This window comes from Balaenoptera borealis (assembly GCF_965194805.1).
Source record: "Balaenoptera borealis genome assembly, chromosome: 9".
Lineage (NCBI taxonomy): Eukaryota > Metazoa > Chordata > Mammalia > Artiodactyla > Balaenopteridae > Balaenoptera > Balaenoptera borealis.
Genome location: NC_138873.1, coordinates 1,665,186 through 1,688,491, shown reverse-complemented (window position 1 = coordinate 1,688,491; position 23,306 = coordinate 1,665,186). Strand labels below are relative to the sequence as shown.

Here is a 23,306-nt window from a genome sequence, read left to right as displayed (position 1 = left end):
GTAAGAACAGCCACGGGGCCTGGGCTGGGCCTTCCTGCCCACTTCCTTGTGGCTGCCTACCTCTGCTGGGAAGACAGGCTGCACCTGCCCCTGCCCCGCTGGAATTGGGTGGGTGGGCGCGGGACGCACGTCCCTTTTTGTCTTCAGTCACATTCGTCCATCCTTGATGGAGGCCGGGGGCCGAGGTTCCACAGAAAAGTGGGGACACAGGTGTTTCAGGGCCAAGTGGCCAGCAGCCCCCTTCCCGATGGAAAGGCCCAGCTCCCCGCCAGCAGCGTCCCAGAAAAGTCCACTCACCTTCCAAGGAAACTCGAAAGGTGGAAGAAGACACTCACCCACTGACCCCAAGCCGCCCCCTGCGCCCCAGCGCTCGCCTCACCCCTCCCCCGCAGCCCCGCCCCCGCAGCCCTCCCCACTCCGCAGCCACTGTCTGCTCCAGCCTTCCTTTCTGGGGAGGCAGAAGAGAGGGGCTGTGGCCGCGCCGCTGAACCAGGGAACGCCCTCAACGCGGCGATTCACAGCTAATGTCAGTTTGTTGCCTTGCGTCAATGCCACCAACACCCCACACACAAATCACCCAGAACAGCCCGACCTTGTGACCTGGGAAGTTCCAGTTCTCCTGGGAACCCCATATCCTGCAGGCAGGCAGGTACCCCTCACCTGGGTGTCTCCCTCTCGGTGCTTTTGCCGGCGGTGCCAAAACGGGAAGCTCTTCCCCGAACCTCAGACGCCCCTCCTCCAGGTCAGCCTCAGGCAATGTTCAGAGTCGAGCCCTCTCCAAAGGAGCTCAGAAAGCCCACGTTTCAGGCCGCACCTGGATGGAGAGTGGCGGGGGCGGGATAAAGGAGGCCGCGCCGCCAACGCGGACCAGCGCCGCCGCCCCGGCCTGAGTCGGGAGCACCGGGCCACCGCGGGGTGTGGGTGTGGCGGTGATGGGGCTGCGGGGGAGGGGCTGGAGAAGCCGCGGAAGGAGTGGAGGGCGGAGTGGAGGGCGGGGGGGGGGGCCGGAGGGGCGGGGGGACCGGGGGGCGCCGGAGGGGCCGGGGGGGCCGGGGGGGCCGTGGGGCCGGGGGAGCCGGGGGGCCAGGGGTGCCGGGGGCTCCCTCTAGAAGGGCTGGCCGGGGCGCGCCGGCCCGCTCCGCGCACAGCCTGGGCCCGCACCAGGTCTCTAAGTAAGAAGCCGCCCAGGGGCGACAGCAGGCCCGGGGGAGGGTCCTGACCTTCGCCTCTGGGTGGGACCTAGAGGCGTAAACCAGGAAAGGCGACGGCGGTGAGGTGACAGCCGTCGGGTCCGGTGCCCGCGACCCCCGGGACCCCCGGCCGGGGCCGGGGTCGCAGGAAGAGGGTGCCCCCCGCCGCGGAGACGGACACGCTCACCTGCGGGGATCAAAGTCAGGGTCCAGACAGGGCTCACGGTTCCGGGTCCGGGTCGGGGTCTGGGTGGGCGTCGGGGTCCGTATCGGGGTCAGGGTTTGGGTTCGGGTTCGGGTCCGGGTCGGGGTGAGGGTCCGGGTCTGGGTCAGGGTCCGGGCCTGGCCCCGGGTCCGGCTCCGGGTCGGGGTCGGGGTCCGGCTCCGGGTCGGGGTGAGGGTCTGGGCGAGGGTCCAGGTCGGGGTTCCGGGGCGGCGGAGTGAACGTGGCTGCAGCTCGGTTGCGGTCAGGCTGGAACCCGCGGGGGCGGCGGTTGGGGGCGATCCCCAGGGGGAGGTGCCCGGGCTCGGGATTGGCCGGCGCCCCAGCCACTGCCCGCTGCCTCCCGCCCCCGCCCCGCCTTCTCCCCCTTTCTCCCAGCCCCTCCCTTCCCCACCCCCACACCACCGCGGCCCTCCCTCCCCGCCGGACCAGCTGGACGGCCAGGCCGAGGGGCTTGAGCATCCGGGGTCGCACCTTCCTAAGGGTGCAGCCTCACGGGGTCGCAAGGTCCTTGGGTCCCGTTCTCCGGCGTTCGCACGGGCCCGGGCGCTCCGGTGGTGTCTGGGGGAAACGTCCCGCCGGACCTCCACCAGCCAGCGCGCACCCGCTCGCCCTGGAGGCGCAGCGCAGAGCGCGGTGCCTGGCGAGCGGAGGTGCCCCCAGGGACCTGGTGACCTGCGGGAGGGCCCAGAACCCGCCGGTGGGACGCGCGCGAGGCGGTCGTGGGCGAGCCCGGCGTGCGCGGGGAGGGATGCGCGCCGTTTCCAGTGCCGCGGGGCCCGAAGCTGATGCAGCAGCGGGGCCCCGAGGAAGGGCTGGGGTGTGATGTCGAGAGAAAAGTAGGCCCAGGGCCCTGGGAGGGGCTGCGAGGGAGCAGTCCTGAACCCTAAACCTCACCAATTCCCAGCTTTGTTTTTCTTCAGAGCTCGTGTCAGCTTCTAGTATATTACCTTATTTACTCTTTCATTTTGATCAAGTCCCCTCCACCAGGGCAGGTATTTCTGTTTGCTGCTGAGACCCAAACAAGTAGAAGAGTGGCTGGCAGCTCACGGTTATTTGTTCCGTGAGTAAGTTCGTACCTCGGGGTCACACTCAACCAACAATTGGGGTAAAGCTGTTCCCAACTCCATTTACTCACGGCTTCCTTGGGACGCTCTCAGTACTGCAAACCTCAATTATTTCACAGCCTCATTTGCAGTGTGATTTTTCAGGTGTCTCCTCCCCACTCAACCGTGAGAGCCTCGTATTTGGGTACAAGCTATTTTTCATAATGCCAACCATCTACTGGGTACTCAATAATATGCTGAATTCTGCAAGACAGGGACCATTCTTCCTATTTTATAGAGGACAGTGAGGGTTGGAACAGATCAAAACTCAGGTAAGGGCGCACAAGGCTTTCTCCTGCTGCACAGCCTAGAGAATATCCACCGTGTCCTGCTGTCTGCATTTGCTCTTTTTTTTTTTTAAAGATAACTGAAATTTTTTTTAAAAAAAATTTATTTATTTATTTTTGGCTGTGTTGGGTCTTCGTTTCTGTGTGAGGGCTTTCATCTAGTTGCGGCAAGCGGGGGCCACTCTTCATCGCGGTGCGCGGGCCTCTCACTATCGCGGCCTCTCTTGTCGCGGAGCACAGGCTCCAGACGCGCAGGCTCAGTAGTTGTGGCTCACGGGCCCAGTTGCTCCGCGGCATGTGGGATCTTACCAGACCAGGGAGGAAAATGGCGGAGTCCATGATGGAAAGTCACTGGGGAACCTGCTTGGATTTGTTGTAGAAAAAGGAATTCCCCCCTGGTCTGTAAGTGAATTTACTGCCTTAGTTAATCAATACATAAATCCGGTAGACTCTAGGGTTAGAGAACCCAGAGCCTCCAGTCAAAGGAAGCCAACCTAGGAAAGGCCAGAGTCAGCAGACCTGCTAAGGATTCAGAAAGTGAAAACGGGCGGAATCAAGGACGCTGTTTCCCAGCTCCGGGGATGCGTGAACACGGGCTGCCACGCCCGGCAGGGAAGCAGGCGGGTGACGGTGTTGAGGCTGGACTTAACTTCAGGATGTGTTGTTTCTGAGATACTTGCGAGATATCCAAGAAATCAGAGAGAGGCTGTGTCCAACATTCCTTTGGAAATTATTGATATTACTGAAAATATACATTCCACAACACACATCAAAGTTATACCTTTTTACTCACTTTTAATTGTATTTGCTCTGTACTGATCTGACAAAATATTTTAAATAAAAGTAATGTTGTAGCAAAATTATGCAGGAACCAAACTTCAATGCACACAGTGCCCTGAAAGTTATTGAAAGATTAAGAAATTATTTCAATAAAAAGAAAGCAATCATGTTTACAAAATGACATATTATTAATGTCAAAATAAAGATGACAAAGTCTCTTGACAGTTGATGCCAAGTTTGCCAACAAAGAAAATAATAGGAAAAGAAAAAAGAAGGCTCATTCTACCTGTGCAACTTATATTCAGCCCATCTTTGAAACATAAGACAATTTAAGAATAATTTTTTTTCTGTGTTAGAGACAATAATAATTTTGAAATAAAGTTTTGAGATCCTGAAATAATTTTATGGCCTTTACAGTTTTCCAGATGCCTTATGAAATCTGAAAATTAGATGAATTCTGCCAGCACATAAAATGTGTCTACACTGAATCTACTGCTGAACATGGTAAGAAGGTGATATTGGCTGGGGTGGGTGGGTGAAGCGGGGGTACCAGGGTATGAGAATCTAGAAATTTCAGGTTGTTTTCTGAAGCTGGATGACTCCCATTAAAGTCCTAAGATATATTTGCAGCAGTAATTTATTGGATACATTTCTAAATCACTTCGAATCTCTCAGGACATATACAACTATGCCAGTGTCATGTGCTAGTGGAAAGTGCAGCTTCTCAAAATTTACCCAAAACCGCTTGTGATCCACAGTGTCACAAAAAACTGTCAAATCTAGGGACCTGTTCTAAAATGCAATATTGAAGCCAGTAAGTAATGAAATGCATTTTGAAAATTTTCTCAGCCAAAAGCAAGGCACGTTTTTATAAATATTATATCCTAGTGACATAGAGTTTCTAATTATTGTGATTAAAACTTAAATTTTTATTATTTCATGTTTAATAATTGCTTGTACAAGTTATACAGACTGACTTCATGTATTGTAGTAGTTGTTGAGAAATAAATAGTATACTAATCTGACAAAGTTTACTAAAAAAAGGTTTTGCCCTTTAAAATTCACACGGAAGGATGGGCTGGTCACTACCCTGAAAGAGACAAGATTATAATGTGAATCAGCGTTATTAAAGTGGATTGGCCAAGGATTTCAAATAACTATGTTAAATATATCTAAACAGATAAAGAAGATTTATCAGTACAAAATAAAACCAAGAAACCATAAAAAGGCCCGAGTGGAAACACTCAGCGTGAAAAATGCAGTCGCTATAATGAGAACACGCTGTACAGCGGCAAGAGCTGCACCCAGTCCCTGGGTGGGGGGAGTTCCCCCACCAGGCGATGCCCCAACGCCAGCTGGGGGTCCTGCAATTCAACTCAGATCTGGCACCATCTACCTGGAGCTGGTGTCAGACCCCACCAGGTAAGGGCTCAGTCCCACGAGACACCCCCCCCCCCCACACACACACACACTTTAGACACCGATTCCAAGCCCCGGTCATCACCTGTGCTTCCGACCCACAGGATATACATCTGAGGTTCCAAGGACCCCTTTCTTGGTTTCTATTAATTTGCTTGAGTAGCGCACAGGTCTCAGGAAATCAGCTAAACTGGTTTGACCAGTTAACTCAGGAAACTCACTAGATTATGGGTTTATTAAAAAAGAGGGCATAACTCAGGAACAGCCAGAGAAGAGACGCAAGGGCAAGGCTCTGGGGAAGGGCTTCCATGCTGCCCAGGTGCATCGGGCTCCCAGCACCTCCAGGTGTCCACCGACCCGGACGCTCTCCAAACCCCATCCTTTTGGGTTTACGGAGACTTCACTGCACAGACAGGATTGATTAAATCATTGGTGGTTGGCGATTGAACTCTGTCTCCAGCCCCTCTTTCCTCCCTGGGGGTCGGGGGTGAGACTGAAATTTCCAACCCTGTAACCACATGGTTGGTCTCCTGGCAACCAGCCTGCAACCTTAGAAGCTTTCCTAAAGTCACCTCATTAACACAACAAAAGACAGCTTTATAGTTTATCAGTTAGGAAACTCCAAGAGTTTTAGGAGCCCTGTGCCAGGAACAGAGGAAGGCCAAATATATATACATATATGTATATAAAATAAATCACAATATCACAGGTGGATACGTACAGGATGGATGAACAAAATAGGAAGCAAATGGGAACAGCCCTCAAGAGTCTGCAGGAAAGAATAAAGAAATAAAAACTGCACGAGAAAAATAAAGAGATACCAAGGGTAGAATTAGAAGTGCCAATTATAGCAATCTATCCATGCCAGGTTAGAGGAATTGCAAAAAAGAGTTTTAAAAAATATAGATGAACTATTTGGAGGGAAAAAAAGCTGAGGGCCTCTGGTTTGAAGCCAGAGGGTGGAGCCGGAGCAGAGCCAGGGCCAGAGATTCTCCCTGCTCCAGGGAAGGGGGGCCTCTCCCATGTGGCTCAGACAGACTGGGTCTTGGGGGCGTTTCCACAGGGGCTAGCAGAGCAAGAGGATGTCCCAGGAGCATGCTGAAAGGAAAGAGGAAGGGCGTGAGGACCCAGGACGTGCAAGGTCCCTGGGGGTCATCTCAGCACATGGCCGCCCCTGTCTCAGTCCAGAGGCGCCAGGGCCTTGAACAGATGTTACCACCGTGGGCCGAGGGTGGAACCTGCGGCCAGCACAGGGGAGCAGGGGACAGGGTGGGGACGGCAGGCCACCTCCTGCAGCTCCCGGTGTCCCGGGGTCTCTGAGTGCCCCCCGGGGCCTCAGCCAGGGCTTGAGCCTGTGGGCACGTCAGGCCTCCTCCAGCCCCGAAGGCACGGGCTTGAGCCCCACACACGTCTGGGCTTGTGCCTTCCTTGGACCTGAGTGCCACCCGGTGACCCCCAGAGACCAGCTGGAGTTGGGCCGAGTTGGGCTGGGGCAGGAGGCGGGCGATGGGGACGATGGGCCCTCGGGTGCGCGTGGGCCCCCGCTGCCCCGCGCCCCATCCTCTGCTCCGCTACTGCAGAAGCGAGCATCTCAGGCCCTGCAGCTGGGTTGGAGTGACACCGAGTGTGGCGCCCTCTTTTCAGTGAAGGTGGTTGTTTGCCGGGAGATGTGGGGCCGGCTAGTGGCCGAGCGTGTGTAACTGGGACAAAGCGTTCGCTGCTGGCAGGGCCTCCTGGCTGGGCAACCTGCTGCTGTCGTGCCACATATAAGTTCATTTCCAAGCCCTTAACCAGCACTTCCGGTGGGCGGCCAGTGCCTGGACACCGAAGCCCTGGTCACTCCCCATCAGCAGTCTTTCCAGATGATTCCTCAGGTCTGCAGAGCGCTGAGAAAGGAAAGGGCTCTTCAAATTCTTAGCAGGAATCGAGGCTCTGGAACCTGTCTTTTCCTGAGGCCCCCGCCTCGGATCCCATCCCTGTTGGGGGCTGGTGGTGGACGCGCTGAAACGGGGGGTCAGGCTGTCATCTCCAGAAGAGACTGGCGGGCACCTGTGAGAAGACAGAAGCGCTGGCTGGCCAGATGGACGGATGGCCCCCGTCTCCCCGAGGCTCACGTGGACTCAGGCCATGTGGGAGCCCCTGGGACCTGCCGAGAAGGTTGTCTGATGCTCTTAACTCCAGTCACCGGTCCAGGGAAAGCTCACAGATGTGGGCCACGTATGAGGGAGAAAGCAGAGCTGGACGGTGGTCTGGGGCTCGGCGACTGGCAGATAATCAGAGATTAGAAATTTGTCTTTCATGAAAGTTCAACTCTTGCCATCCAGTGTTTGAACATGGATTTTCACAAAAGTGTCTTTCTTTTCAAATTCTTAGATTCATACCAATGTGCTCAAAACAGGCATAGAACTCTAAAATCAAGAGAGCTTAGTAGCACTTCCCTTCAAACCTTTGAAAATCACTATTATTTTTTACTTCCTAGGAATTTATGCATTTACTTTTCAACTTTATCGAGGTATTATTGACAAATAGAATTGTAACATATTAGAGTGTACAACATGATTTGATAAACGTAAACACTGTGAAAAGATTCCCTCCATCTAGTTAATGAACACATTTATCACCTCACATATTTCTTTCTTTTTTTTTTTTGGCTGTGCCACGAGGCTTGCGGGATTTTAGTTCCCTGACCAGGGATCAAACCCGGGCCCCCTGCAGTGGAAGTGTGGAGTCCTAACCACTGGACCGCCAGGGAAGTCCCATATTTTTCTTTTTTTTTGGTGAAAACAATGAAGTTCTGCTCTCTTACCAAATTTCAATTATACATAGGGCGGTTTCAACTATACTCACCATGTTTTAAATAGATCCTCAGACCCTGAAAATTATTTTTTAACACAATTATCCACAGACAGTGCAAAAAAAGAACATCTTAATAACGACCCCCAATACCTACCCCCTAACATCACGCAGATCCTGCCAGCTCCTTCCTGCTCATGTGTGCACATACATATGTGACTTTGTTTCAAAAATGGGATCACACTGTCATACAACTTATTTTCCTACTTAGCAATAAATCTCAAAGCTCTGTTTTATTAACATATAGAGTGATAACGTCATTATGATAGCTACAAGGTATCCCGTTTTGGGCACATCCTACAATTCCGTAACTGACCCTCCTAGTTGTCGTTCAGGTAACAGCCGATGTCTTTGTCTCCTAAACACCTGTTCTGAGCATCCCTGCACTTCAGTCTGAGGCCACTTGACCAACAGGCGGTGGAGACAGCAACTCTGTCACCCCAGGTGTGTCCCTCTGCTGGCGTGGCATCTCCTGACGTCCGCCTCCTGGGGCCAGACCTGTCTGCTGGAGAAGGAGACCATGGTGGGGGGGCCCGGCAACAGAGGACGTAGCTGTCTTGGGCATCGGCCTGACGAGCCTGGCGTGACTGCCACTGAGGTGGCGGCCCGGGGTGGGGGGACTTCTGGCCGAGCCCAGGCTGCTCAGAGAACCCAAAAGGAAGTGAGGCATTGTGGTCCTGCACTCAGTTTGGGTGCTTTGTCTTGTAGCAAATGGTCCCGAGCAGGGGCCAAGACAAGGCGTTTATTGACCTCTGAGAGGCTCTTACAACAGACACTCGTCGAATCAGATCCTTACACTAGCCCTGAGGGTTGGTTCTGCTGCTTTCATTGTACAGACCATGAAGCCAAGGTTCAGGACAGAAGCCACCTGCCTGACCACACAGCACAGGGAAATGCAGGGGTGAGGGCTCTGCCGCTCCCTCCAGGCTGAGGCTGAAGTCACCCCGCTCTGCCAAGAGCCCGATCGGCCCCCGGAGCAGGTGTCCGGGGTCAGTTCTGAGCAGCTCGTGTACGCGCGGTGGTGGCTTGTGGGCGTCCGTAAGTCAGAGCTAGGTCGTGCGCCTCGCCACGTGAAAGCACTCTGACTTTGAGGGTGTCATGCGTTAAATTAACCAGGACGGCTTATCCCACAGCCGTCGTGGGATCACACCTGGCGTCTGGTCCTGCTGATCTCGGGTGGCCTCGGCTTGCAGTGGCTTGAAGCAGGGTTTCGGTTCCTGGCCAGTGACTGAGGCCGGTTGAGGCGGTGAGAGCTCCGAATCCTGGCCACTAGACCAGACGGAAAGTAGTGAAACAAGTAAAGTATTTATTAAGAGAAAAAAAGTATGTGTGGATAGACACACGAGCAGACTTAGAGTCGTGCCCTCGTGGCAGTTTGAATCACTTTTATGGGGCATTTCTTCTGGGTTTCTTTTGACCAATCATTTTGATTTGCCTGGTTCAAAGTCCATATTTGGTGTAGCTCAGGATTTTCCCGTGTGTGTGGGCGCATCTCTTAGCCAAGATGGATTCTACTGAAGAGGCCTATGGGTAGCGAGCATTAGTTGCCATCCCTTAGCATCACTCCTCTTTTGACCTCCAAGGAGCCTTTCTGTGCATGTGTAGTTGGGGAGGTCTCCTGACTTCGAGAATGAGGAATATGTGGTCTCTTCTGTCTGGGCAGGGCCCAGCCTCCTCTCTCAATTGTCCTGTTATTCCCGTATCGGAGTATTGGTCCACAGGGAAGGAACTCAGACCATTTGCCCGGAGGGCCCATCTGTCTCTTGCCCCGCTGCACTTCCAGGTGGGGATGGGCCCTCCATGCTTCTCTTCCCCCGTCTCTCAGCACCACACCTGGTGGTGGGGTGGGCTTTGGCCGGACACCTGTTACCACTGCGTTTCCATCCCCTCCCGGGCTGAGATAACAGACCTTAATGAACTGCTGGCCTCGGGGCACTGACATGTGCTCAGCCAGCCTGTCTGGTGATGGCTGATGCGCTCAGAGCCCGTTTCCAATGGGATTGCTGACGGCGGTACAAGTGGAAGTCGGTTCTGAACCGTGAGTGGAACCAGGATTTCCCCCAAAAGGGCACTTTCACCAAGGGCAGAGGTCACTCGCCTCCGTGAGTAGGGACTGGGGTAACACCATTACCAGCATCCCCGACTCAACCGAGCTTATCCGATTCTTACAACCGCAGACCATGATGAATAAGACATAAAAGGCTCAACACATACGAATGCTTCCAGTGACAGAAACTGGAATTAAAACATATTTTCCTGTCGATGTTGAATGGGGTCAACTATAAATTGAGGTGAAGACAGAGTCTGAGAAAGAGTGACTGAAAATAAAATACTGATCACAATTGACTAAACAAGGTACGGTCTCATCTGGGTGACAAATGTATGTTTTTTATAAAATCTGCACTACCTTATGGAATCATGAGATCTTAATACAGGTTGTATTATACTGAGCTGAGAACTACTGTACTGTAAATATCTGGCTACACAGGAGAATTGTATTTTAATTTTGCAAATTACTTAGAGCAACCAGGCAAGGTGGGTTCGGGCGCCCTCTGGTGGCAGCGTACAAACTGCGGGGAGTTTTTCATCTTTCTTCTCTCTTGGGTTGACGTCCACGTGCGAAGTGCCCTCCTCCTTCTGTCCACAGTTCCTACTTGAGTCCCTTTCTGCTGGGCTGTAGCATCCTCCCGTTTGTCCTCGCCCCGCATCCCCTCGTGCAGAATACCTGAACCAAGAGAAAGGAAAACAGCTTTGAAAAGAAAGAGCTACCCTAAGAACCAGTGTGCTGAGCCTCCAAGGCCTTGAAAAGCCATGTGCGTCTGAGACGTCTGGTCTCTTAGACCCTGTCTCAGCACGCCTCTTTCCTTTCTTACCCTGAAAAATAAACAACCATTTGGCTATTTATATTTTTTCTCTTTTCAATACTAGCATTGCTGTAGCATCAGTTTCGACTTTTACTTGCATTGCGTATGAAACATGTATCTGTAAATTAGCTTAAAACTAAAATCCTCTCCACAGCGATTTCATGGGAACGTGTTTTAAACGTTGCCTCTACCTTCTCGGGACTGATGATTTGTGTGCCGTTCCAAAGCCTCTATAGGCAGTTTTCGACAGAATGGAATAAGATGTGGTACATATACATGACGGAATACTACTTAGCCATAAGAAAGAATGAAATCATGCCATTTGCAGCAACATGGGTGGACCTAGAGATTATCATACTAAGTGAAGTAAGTCAGAGAAAGACAAATATCATATGATATCACTTATATGTGGAATCTAAAATATGACACAAATGAACTTATTTACAAAACAGAAATAGACCCACAGACATAGAAAACAAACTTATGGTTACCAAAAGGGAAAGGGGGTGAGGGAGGGATAAATTAGGAGTTAGGGATTAACATATACACACTACTATGTATAAAATAGATAAGCAACAAAGACCTACTGTATAGCACAAGGAACTATATTCAATATCTTGTAATAACCTATAATGGAAAAGAATCTGAAAAAGAGCACATATATATAACTGAATCACTGTGCTGTACACTTGAAACTAACACATTGTAACTCAATTATACTCCAAAAAAACAAAAGAAACTTAAAAAATAAAAGAAATACCAAAAAAAAAAATTAAAGGCCGTTTTCCAGGCCAGGCTTTGTTTTACTTCACCCTCTGTCCTCCCAGGAGTGTTTCCTCCACCACCAGAGGCCCAGCTGAGAAGATCCAGGTGTGTGCTGTCTTGATCTACATCATTCAGAGTCAAAGAAATTGCCCACGCCAATCAGAGCGGTGCCTTAGATGCACTCAGCCCACTGGCTCTGACTTGTGAGGGCAGGATAAACACTCGCTGCCATGGGAACCGTCTGTCTGTCTGGGCTGTTTCTTGCCGGCAAAACCAAGTGCTCAGAAACGCCACAGGTGCCTTCTGACAGAGTTCTTTGTTTACCGTGCTTACCACTGAGCCGATAACTTTACATTCCAGCTGCTAGAGACAGCTCTGCTTCGTGCTCCAGACATTTTTCTCTCCTAATATGTCATTCTTTTGGAAAGGCCCAGTAATGTTCCTGGTAATGTGGGCGGTCAGATTACCCAGCAGCACAGAGGGTCTCACTGCAGCCACCAGCTTCCACTTCAAAGATGTGTCATCACCGTTGTCACTTTCACCATCACCATCATCATTGTCATCACCATTACCATTGTCATCACCATCATCCCCACCATCACCATCGTCACCATCACCACCATTATCACCATCATCACTATCACCGTTGTCATCACGATCACCATCATCAGCATAACCACCATCACCATCACCACCATTATCACCGTCACCACCATCACCATCATCACCACCATTATCACCACCATCACCATCATCACCATCACCATTGTCATCACCACCACCACCATCACCATCGTCACCATCACCACCATCACCATTACCATCCCCCACCATCCATCACCACCATCACCATCATCACCACCATTATCACCATCATCACCATCACCACCATCACCACCATCACCATTATTATCACCATCACCACCATTACCATCCCCCACCACCCATCACCACCACCATCATCATCATCATCATCACCACCATCATCACCACCATCACCATCATCACCATCACCATTATCATCACCATCACCACCATTACCATCCCCCACCACCCATCACCACCACCATCATCATCATCATCACCACCATCAACACCATGATCACGACCCTCACCATCATCATCACTGTCACATCAACTACTTGGCCAAAGGCCAAAAAACTACTGAGTGGTAGAGTTTGCATGAAACTCTAATGATGACTTCAGAATATACACCCTCTTCCCCACTGGACTCTATTGTACGAACTTTACTGGCCTCAGTTTCTTCATCTGTAAAACGGAGACAGTGACGGCACCTCTCCAATGAGGGTTTGTGCAGGTGAAATGGGGCATGTGTATAGTTCTCAGCATGAAGCCTCATGTGCACTCAATAAACGCTAGTTTGTGGGTCACAAAGGTGTGTTTGCCAGACCCTCTAGGAAATAGTGGGATGCTGGCAAGGCCAAGTGTCTCTATTCAAATTTCAACCTTCTGTTTGATATATTAGTTCCTTCATTGATAGAATTTTTGCTAATCGGAGTCAAAGAAGATGTGCACTGTGAAGGGAAAGAGCCCTGGCGCAGGAGGCAGGAGGCAGGAGGCCTGGGCGCTGAGCCTGCCATACCTGTAGCTCTGCGGTTTCCAGGCGCGGCCCCAGACCAGCAGCAGCAACATCGCCTGGGAGCTCATTAGAGATGCTGCTTCCTGGGCCTCAGCCCAGACCCACGGGGTCAGACTCGCGGGGGCTGAGCCCGGCAACCTGGGGGATCCTGGCTCATTCTGCGCTGTTGGTCACGTTATTCAGTTCGTTCACCTGTGAGATGAGAGGTCCGGAGAGGGTCGGCCAGCACCCCGGCCCTCCTGCACGCGTGTGCTGCCGGAGACGCCCTCGCTGGGGGCGGCTCACACCCTGGATTTTGACTTCACGTTTCACTTGAAAGGAGGGGCCTTCCTCGACCTCGGGGTGTAGACCCCGGGCTAGCTGAGCCCCGGGGCACCGTCAAGGCCTCTGCCCCAGGACGGGCACCACGACAGTTGGTGGGGCAGCAGGGCGTAGGGGCCGAGCTGCCTTTTCGGGCACGGGTGTGATGTGTCTTGAAGGTGCTGAGATGGTTTGGTTGCGCTGTGGGAAATGAGAGGGGAGAGCTGTAAGTACGGAGGTGAAGGGCGCGGGAGGGAGGGAGGCCGGGGGACGCTGGCTGTGCACGAGCCCTTCATGCCACGGATGCTGGCTGAGCACGAGCCCTTCATCCGGCCCCGCTGCTGCTCCCACGAGATGACGTCTGAAAACTACAGTGAGGCCCTGCGGAGCCCGCCTCCCCCGGGCCTCGACACGGTGAGGGAGGCGAGCCCGCCCTCCTCTTTGTCGCCTGTCTCCTGCTGTGCGTCGCTGAGCTGATAGAGGCTGACGTTAAGTGCACTTGACAGTTGCAAGGCTTCAGTGAGGGGAGGACTAGAGTCAGGGGTAAGAAACTCGCGTCCCCTCCCCGCCCATGAGAGGTCCACAAGCTCAACATAAAAAGGTGGGAAAGTATCCCCGAGAGACGCTGGTCGTCCTCAACTTCCCTCTGCCACAGACCTCCGGTTTCTGGGGTCTGAGGAACGTGGGCGACCTCTCCGCATTTCAGTCCTGACTGCGATGAAACAGCCGATGAGAAGGGCGGATCCTCTCCTCCTTTCCCAGGGCAGGCGCCGTGGGCTCGAGGTGAGGTCCACCCACTGCCTCTGTGTTCACCGTTCTCAGGCCTGGCTTCCCCACCCGTCAGACGAGAGTGTCCCGTGAGCAGACAGCCGTCCACAGGGCTTCAGGCAGGGACCTCGCAGACGTGTTGCCTCATCTCAGGCAGGTGCGCAAACGCCCCCCATTCCACCGAAAGCGGCCTCGGCGTCACCGTGGAGATACGTGCCGACCGGGGCCCTCCCTGTTGGAGAAGCGGCACGATCTTCAGAGCCACGTGTCCAGGGCTCCGTCTGGGGATTTCCTTACGTTTCCCTGCAGCACCTTCCTTGGGACTTTTCTTACATACACGTATATTTGACGTGATTAAGATTGGACGGACCGTACCACTATGTCTCATGCTTTTATTACACAAAGTTATTTCTTAAGCACGTTTCCCGGTCCCTAACGCTTCTCATAAAGGTGTTTTTCCCGGACTGCGCGATGATCCGTCATAAGGTGGTTACGATACAGGAAACTATGCTTCGGGCGTCTGGGAGCAGTCGAGGCGCACAGCGGGGTACACTCGGCTTGTTGGGAGAGGGCGGGGGAGCAGGCCCAGCGAGGGGCAGAGGAGACAGGGGCCCGGGGCCGTCGGAGGTCATGAAGAAGACACGGGCTTTTTCTCAGAGCAAGGCAAGAAGCCGTTGGATTTCTCAACACTTTTGCTATTATTATTATGATTGAGAAATAGTTCATATGTCATAAACATCGTCATCTTCAGTGTGCAGCTTAGGGACTTCCAGCGCATCCACTAATTCCAGAACACTCCCCCCTTCTCAACAAGAGACCCCGTACCCCGCGGAGTGACTCACCGTGGACTCTGGTGGCCAAGGGGCTCCAGGAACCAGGCAGGCACCTGCCTCTTTGCTGGCCTTTCTGAGGCCACCCCTCACGCTTCTCCACACACCTTTCACCCCAGCTGCTACAGTCTGAATGTCTGTATCCTCCCAAAGTTCAAGTGTGAAATCCTAACCCCCCAACAGGATGGTGTGAGGAGGTGGGGCCTTTGGAGGTGATGAGGTCATGAGGGTGGAGCCCCATGAACGGGGTCAGTGCCTTATAAATGGGACCCCAGAGAGGCCCCTCGCCCTTCCCCACATGAAGACGCAGCAAGAAGACGGCCGTCCATAACCGGCTCCTGGCAGAGCAGTGCCCGTGCCTCCCCCGTCCCGGTCCTCCTTCCCCCGGGGCTCCGCCACCCCCCTGTGCTGTGTCTGGTCGTGGCCGTCTCTCCTGCTGAGAACACGCCGGGCCCCCAACTTGCTGCTGGACAGACCCCCTGGGCTGGGGCCGGCCCCGGCATACAACGTATGCTGGATAAGTGGTTACTGAGTGAATAAATCTTAAAATTTAATTTATCAGGCATGGGAAGAAAGATGCATCGATACTTAGCAGCCCCTCAGCAGGCCTCCAGAACAACGTGGGTGCACCTTCGCTGGTGCTGGCTTTTGCCTCCGCAGCTAGAGCGTCCCGGCCTCCGAGACGAGACGCCTGAGGAGGGCGAGGGGTGAAGGGCAGCACAGGGGGCTCCGGGGTGGAGCCGGGGTTCCTGTTTGATTGTGCCAGCCCGGCGGTGGGCGATTCCGGGGATGCTGCTAAAGCCCCCCAGTGTACAGGCGGGCCCACAGCAAGGATGACGGGCCGATATCGACCGGGCCGAGGCTGGAAGAGCGGGTTCTGCAGCCGCGTCCGCCTTCTGGGCAGGGACGTCCCCGGGAAGCCTGCGGCCGTGGACAGGACGTGCGGCCCAGGAGGGGAGGGCCAGGCCGGGCTCGGTGAGCGCAGCAGGCCGGCCCAGCTTTGGAACCTGGGCATCCATCAGGGGGTGCCCGGCACGTCCAGGCGTGGGGGTGTTTGGACGTGGAAGCGTTTGGGAATTCTGTTAGGGGCGGAGGGGCAGGCAGTTCAGGGAGCTGGTCTCCAGGTCTGCGAGGTAAGCAGCCGAGGCCGGAGCTGGATGAGGCCGGGCGCTGGCAGGGATGGGGACTTGCGTGGGACGGGGTCAGCACCCGCTTCTGTTCTTCACTTGGTGCCGGGACCTGGGGATGCCTCATGTCGCGATGGAGAAGATGCAGGGGAAGGAGGGGCGGCAGGGGACGGAGGCAGGGATGCGGGACTTCCTGGGATGGCTTGGGAGCGAGGCCTGGGACACAACTGCCCAGGTGCGTCTGGGCCTTCCAAGGGTCTTCTGCTTCCTGACCTGTGCGGTGGAGATGGGCATCAACCGTCCAGAGTCAGCGTGAGGGCTCCGTAAGAACACAGGCTCCGAAGGGTCCCGAGTTCGCCTCGCAGACGAGGTGCTTGGGCACTGCTGGTGAGGTCACGACTGTGGGAAGGGAGGGAGGAACTGGTGATGGGGGGGGGCAATCGCCTGGGGACAGGTGGGGCCCCCTGAGAGACTTTTGGATGCCCTCAATTTGAGGAGTTTGCCAGACACCCAGCTGGAAATGTAAAGGTGCTGTTGGGTCCACTGTACATCTGGAATTGAGAGGAGAAGTTTAGGAAGGAGGTAAAAGGCAGGGGGCTGGAGCCATGGACGGGGGAGACCAAGGACAGACCGTAGACACAGAAAACCGGGGACCGAGCCTGAGGAAGTTCCATTTGTTGGCAGGAAGCGTGGGAGGGGCGGAAGGGGGAGGGGAGGGGAGGAGGTGTTGAAGGCAGGTCCACTCCATATACTGGACCATTGCATCCTGTCTCCTTCCAGAACTTTCCATGCTCTGAGTCCCATGTTTGGTAACTGTCAGTCTCCCCCTCAGCCAGGAACCAGGGCATTTTGTTCACCCCTGTAACTCCATCACCGATGATACTGTCTAGCATACAGTAGGTGCTCAGTAAAGATACGTAGAATAAGTCGAACGGAACAGGGTTCCGTAACTAGAACCGAGCATCGATGATCTGCCCTTGTCCCGCACGAGTGCAAACTTGTTTCCGTGTCTCTCAGAATTTCTCCTTCAAACAAACACTGGAAAGGGCCAGGAATTGGCCCCGTTCCGCCCTGGATTTCTGAGACCCCACCCGTCCTCCAGTCCTCCCAGAATCAGGTGTTCAGTGTGTGGCCCGTGAGCATACCTTCTAGGGTCAGATGGCCCTGCATCGCCCAGAGCACCCGGGCCGGGACCTGCCCAGTTTCCAGACTTCACAGGAACTCGGGGCTCGGGCCTGGGAAGAGCTGGGGGTTTGCTCAGACCTGCAGGTCTGAGTGGCCCCAGCGCCAGGGCCCTCTGCGGCCACCTGGGAATAGAGTGGCTGGAGGGCTAGAAGCCCCATGGGTGGGGACGAGGCTACCACGCGGGGACCTCAGGGGCTGGGCACCCGAGCTCACCCGTCTCGGTGTTGCCGCCTCGTGGCTCCTTGAGGCCCCAGCTTCCTGGGCTTCCAGAGATGTCCCTGGCCCACTGTCCGGTGTCCAGGAGGCCCCAGGACGGCTCGGAGATGATCAAGGGCCCGGTTTCCAAATTGATGCTAAGAGTAGCTAAGGAGAAGGGACTTTAGGGAAATTAACGGAAACGTTTACGTGAAATCACCCTGCAGGCGACCCTTACAAACTGCAGCTGTGGGAAAGGGAGGGACTAGTACAGACAAGAGGGCGAGAGCCGTTCAGACAGAATTAGCAGCAGAATCAGTCACGTCCCGCACCCCTGCCCTGTGCACACAGCTGTGGTCGACGGCTGACCTCACCCCGGGAGCTGCGGAGGCAGGCAGGGTCCCCGCACTCACAGACCCCGGCTCAGAGCCCGCCGGTGACCAGGTGCCCGAACGCCAGGTGAGGGAGGGAGGGCAGGCAAAGCGCTGCCGTGACTTAGACACCAGGACACGGAGACTGGGGGCGAGGGGTCGCTGCAGAATCGAGCTGCAGACATTTCATTTCCCACAGAAGAGCAATTATCCAATAATGACTTTAAAACACCAAAACTGCGTGAAATAGCTTCTGTTTCAAACTCAAATACGTGCTCTCGTAGGATAGACAGTAATGGAGAAAACAACCTTTCGAATTTCAGTGAACAGGTGCCGGGACGCTTGCACACACTGTCAGGCCGAGAAGACCCCCTGGTGGGGCCGTCCTCCCGCGGACATGGGCCCCAGAGCGGCGGCCTGTCGGCTGCAGGGCCCAGGCTCTGGTCCCCCCAGCGGCCCTGAGGCGGCCACCCAGCGTCCACTGTGGTTTCCTTCCCCGCCACCGGGGCGGGTGGCCCTTGTGTGGCCGCTTCCCAGGGCCCCATCCCGCAGTCCGGCCTCGGGAACCTCCTCCTCGGCCTCCGGGCCGCAGCTCGGTCTGTCCTGTGAGCACTGCCTCTCTGCCAGCTGCCGTCCAGTTCTGGTCTCAGGGCTGGCCATCTGATCCCAGAACGTTCACTGCCTCTGGCCCTTACAGGCCGGGCAACGGAGACGTGGGCGTTGGAACCACAGGCTGCCTTGGTGCTCGGTGAGCCCACGTCCTAGAGCCCGCGGCTCACCAGAGCCCTTCTTCTCCCGGGACAGCCGGGCGTACGGGAGCCAGAAGCTCGGGTCAGCTTTCGGGTCTCATCCCCCCCACACCCCCTGTTAATTTCTTCGAGCCTTCTCCTGTAAATGGGATATTGTGACAGTAACTTTGTGGTGAGGCAGCTGTAAGAAGAGGGCGGCGTCCAGTCTGGGGCTGGGAATTTTGCATCACATGAGCTGACTGAGCCCGAGCTGGGCCTGGTCTCAGACGTGGGTCTGCCCGTGGATGGTGTCGCCGTGTTGCCCAGGAGGGACGGTGGAGAACACGGAGCTGGGCTTAAATGGCTTTATTCTGTACGTTCTTATTCTAATATGGCCACCAAGTGGTTATCAAACATTTTTTCAAGAAATGCAAAAACTGTCAAGTCAGTGGCAGACTCCTGTCTGATTTCTAGTCCGAACAGGATTTGAAGATCGTGCTTTGGAAATGAGAAGTGAGAAAATGTTCCCACGGCGTGGCCTCCACCGGGTACACCCATCATTTCCCAACTGCTGATCGAATAGCTCAGCTCACGCAGCCCCCACAAACCACCCTAAACCCCTCAATTAATTAGATTGCTTGGATTAAATAGAACCGCCAAGCAGTGGTCTTGGGAGTTATCTAATAATATTGTGACTGCTTTGAAGATTAAGTGAAGACATCAAAGGAAGTTAACCTAATCCTTCCCACCCGAAACGTAAACATACAGAATTTGACACCCACTGAGAACTGCTGGGTAACCTTTCAGTTATCTGCTGGGAGGTGACCTCACTGACCACTTCCCGGGCGTGAGGTCTAGAGAGCCTTGGGCTCTGGGCGCTCAAGGACACTGGCCCTCAGGAATCTGAGGGACAGCGGGACACCCCATGCTCCCTGGATGCTTTCTCGTAGGTGGGGTGGAGCTTTGCTCATCACACGCAGGAAAGCGCTGCATCTGCTTTTTCCTCTACATTTCTTCCCATCGGTTCACACAGACCGAGGAGGTCAGACTCCCCAGACATCACGTAGAATATCTGGAGCCCACCCCTCCAATCCCAATGAACAGTCAGTACTCAACTAGTGCTTGTTGCATTAGTGAACAAATGTTTATGAAGGGCCTACTATGCGCCGGGCGATACGTTGGGCCTAAAAGGACACCACAGCACAGCCATGACCCTCAGGATTAAAGTCTAGTAAAAGGTGAGAGAAATGTCACAAAGTGTGTTACAAGGACATGATAGAAACAGAGCAGCCAAAAATCGATGCGTATGATGGGTACTTTTTCACCCCCAAGTCAAGAGGATCATGTTTCTTTACAAATCTCAAGGATCACTGGATGTGAAAACTGAACACCACCTTAGAGGCTTTTGGGTCCTCTAGTTTCCTGTTGAACCTCAGGGCCACGGGGGGAGCTCAGACCACACAGACCCAGCCCCAGTCTGAGCTGGTGTGTGAGTTTCTCTGGCTGCAGTAACAACGTACCACAGACCCAAACAGAGCAGACATAGTGGGTCGTTTAGATTGGATATAATCCAACAAGCCTCACACATTGAAAGGGATGGAGGAGCCTCAGAGATGCAGGGGTGGGCTGTGCTTTGAAGCGGGGGAGAGGTCTGGAGTGGACTTCAAACGTCTGCCTGATGGAGAGCAATGCGTGCCTCAACAAAACAACACGCGTGTAAGTATCTTCTGTATTTGGTTTCGGGAGGCATTCTGCAGTTTTCTCCCTTTGGAAAAGTATCTTCCAAAGAGTACCACTTGGGTCAAGTTTGAAACATCCGTGATTCCCCGATTCACACATCTGTGGAAAGTATGAATTGTTCCAGGATTAAATTTTGCAAAATCGGAGAGTCTGTTTCAGCCACTTCCAGGCGTGTGGGACTCTAGGAAAGCTTCTTAATTCCTTCATACCTGTTTCCTTACCTGTCGAATGAAGATGACCCCAGGACCACCCCCTTCATCGTGTTAGAGGTTCCGAGGAGGAGAGGCATGGAAGCTGGTTGCTGAGTGCTCAACGATCAACAGCCGCCATCGCCACCACTGTCACTGTCACCACCCGCAGGGACTCAGTCTCAGGGTCAAGGGGGAGGCTTGCTGGGAATTTTGTAAATTATGGGATTTGGATCCTATTTCTAAGGATATTTAAAACACCTCGGTCTTATCAGGAGATTATAAAAGGCCTCCATTTAATGAGAAATTACTGAGGCTAAAAATATGTACTTAGATTTCACGTAGGACACGTGCTTATGTGACTTATGATGTTTCCCTGTGTGACAGGTTATTCAAGCATCAGTTTCCTCACGGATAGCTTCATGTTCAGTCGGGATCCCTGAGTCCTTTGACACGGTGTGTGGGCTAAGTTATAGCGTCGTGCAGAAGCTCTCTGAGCTCTGAGCGGGGCCCCCGCTCCCATCCCACGGCCGTTGAGGTATGTGGGCTCCTCACTCTGGCACCAGGTTTCCAAGGACAAAAGTCATGATGCGTCCTGCCTAGAGTGAAAGGTTCTCTGGGCAAAGCCTGCTTTCCTTTTTGCTTTTTGTCTTGTGTTTGCCTGTTTCCAGTAGGCGGCAGTCCGAGCCTGCAAATAACACCGCGATGTGGGCCCCTGGGGGCACGGGGGTCGTCTGTGTTGGGTGAGGGCCCAGCCGGGTCCCGTAACTGCTGTGCTCACTCCCAGGACTGTTCCCAGGGGACTTGCCTGCAGCAGAAGGATAGCGTCGTTCATTGGGTTTTCTGAGTTTGTTACAAAGGAAAAATCCATAATGTTAGAAAATCTGTAGCCTCTCTGGTTTTTCAAAAATCTGCATCTCTCTTGACAAGCTTAAAGCTGCAGAGAGAGAAAGTTACAGGTTCTAAAAATCTCCGCACACTTCACTCCTTCACCAAAGCTAAGTGCCGCTGGCTCACAGGTGAACTTTTAACAATGAAACCACAAAATACTAGAAGAAGAAGGGGAAAGGTGTTAACGATGTTGGGGGCAGGTGTTGGGGGGGGAAGAGGTCTCCACCTATTTGGATGGACGGCGTGGACGGCAGAGGACAAACAAAGTCCCGCCGGAGTCAGGCCCCTGCAGCGGGAGAGAGCTGCGTCTTTCTCTCAGGTTTGTCATTTCCAAGTACAGTTGGGTAGCTGAGACTGAGGAAGGACCGCCCCTTGCCCCGCAGACCTGCACAAAGGCTGGGAAGACTCCGAAGGGGTGGGGAGGCTTGGGGCTGTGGGGGAAGGCGGGAGGGGATTCGGGGAGACCTGTGAAGACGTGGTCTGGAAAGACCTGGAAGTTTCTCAGGGCATGAGGAGGAAGAGGGGCATTCCAGGGGGAGGAAACCATGGCTACCCGCACCGCCTCCCGGGGCCCCAGCGGGAGACACGGGGAAGGGCGGTGTGGGCGAGGTGGCAGGCAGGCCGCAGCCACGTGGTGACCGCAGGTGTTGCTGCATTTCGTGTCCGGATGTCCTAGCCAGGTGCAGGGTGAATCCTTAGGCTGATGACTTGCTCACCACGGTCGACCCTCAACATTGTCCTGGAGACTTTGTCACCTGGGCCATGTCCTGGGTCTGTCTGGATTGGACGAGTTCAAGGAAAACGTCGTCCCCCAAGAGTCTTGAGTTTTACCTTCAAATGTTTTGGTGTAAACTTTATGAAGTTACTTCTGGGTTGAGCCCCAGTTTCTCAGCTGTCACAGGGTGGTCCTTGGGGAAAAATATTGTCCTGTCACATGAGCCTGACTTGAGTTACTGAAAACATCTTGAATTAGTAGCAAATAATCCACGTTTCAGTGTGGCCCTTGGTGAGTGTCTGCAAGCGCTTGCTTTCCACATCTCCTTCCTGGACCTGTGGCCCCCGCAAATCTGGAGTCGGCCACATGAGGACGGGTCATAGCGCACGGTTTTTGTTCCAGGGCTAACATTACAGAGGAAAAGCGTTCCTTACTGAAACACGGCCTGGGCGTTATTTAAGGGTTACCCACTCCACGGGCTTCTCCTCACACTTGGGAGAACAGGGTCACCTCCCCCGTCGTGACCGCTTTGCACTCCCGCAGGCATCTCGGAAAATCCCAGCCCAGGTGCCTTTTCAGGGCTGGGCCCGCTCGGGAGAAAGCGCTGAGCCTTGCTCGCTAATCCCTTTGCTTCAGCGTGTAAACCTAAACCGTGGCTCCTGCCAGGTCAGTCCTCCTGACTCAGACGAGCAGACACCCCCGCATCCCTCCCTGTTCTCTCACGTCCGCCCAAACCCCAAACCCCGGAGATTGATGTTTGCAGCTTTCCCCTGTCAGACAGCTAATCTCACCTTTATGCGTTTCTGCTGATAAGCCCTCAGCAAGTCACAGCGTGGGTGCGGCTCCCAGCTTTCCCCCGAGGAGTGTCGGGTCCCCTCCTGCCCTCTGGTCCCAGGGGATCCTGCCCCTGGGGGACGCGGGTCCCTGCACAGCCCGGCTCCCGGTGCGCCCTCGGCTCCGTGGATTGGCCCCCATCCCAGGCAAGGAGCTGCGCTTCCCTCTCAGCCTTTGACAGATAAGGCAGGAAAGCTCGGAGGTAGCCGAGGGCATCACACGCTGTCATTATCAGAATAAAAGCTGGCAGGAAAACTGCAGAAAAGAGGTCTCTTTTAGAGGCAGGTGACAGGGGAGATTGAGGAAAATGCGTGTCTGTGGCTGCAGGAGCCTGGGTGAACCGAGGT

At 54.1% G+C, this 23,306-nt stretch overlaps 1 protein-coding gene across 3 annotated transcripts in view; it reads right to left on the bottom strand.

Moving 5' to 3' along the window:
* The window catches only part of FRMD1 (FERM domain containing 1), a 44,797-nt gene extending 39,774 nt beyond the window's left edge, over positions 1-5,023 (bottom strand). Inside the window, exons 1-3 of one of the 3 annotated variants that reach the window (XM_082405338.1) lie at positions 1,888-5,023; positions 1,378-1,662; positions 661-814 (exon numbers count right to left, since the gene is read on the bottom strand). The gene's annotated coding sequence lies outside the window, so the exon portion shown is untranslated. The remainder of the gene's footprint in view (positions 1-660; positions 815-1,377; positions 1,663-1,887) is intronic. The other 2 variants (XM_082405337.1, XM_082405339.1) reach the window with 2 other exon arrangements.
* Positions 5,024-23,306: the final 18,283 nt, after the last annotated feature.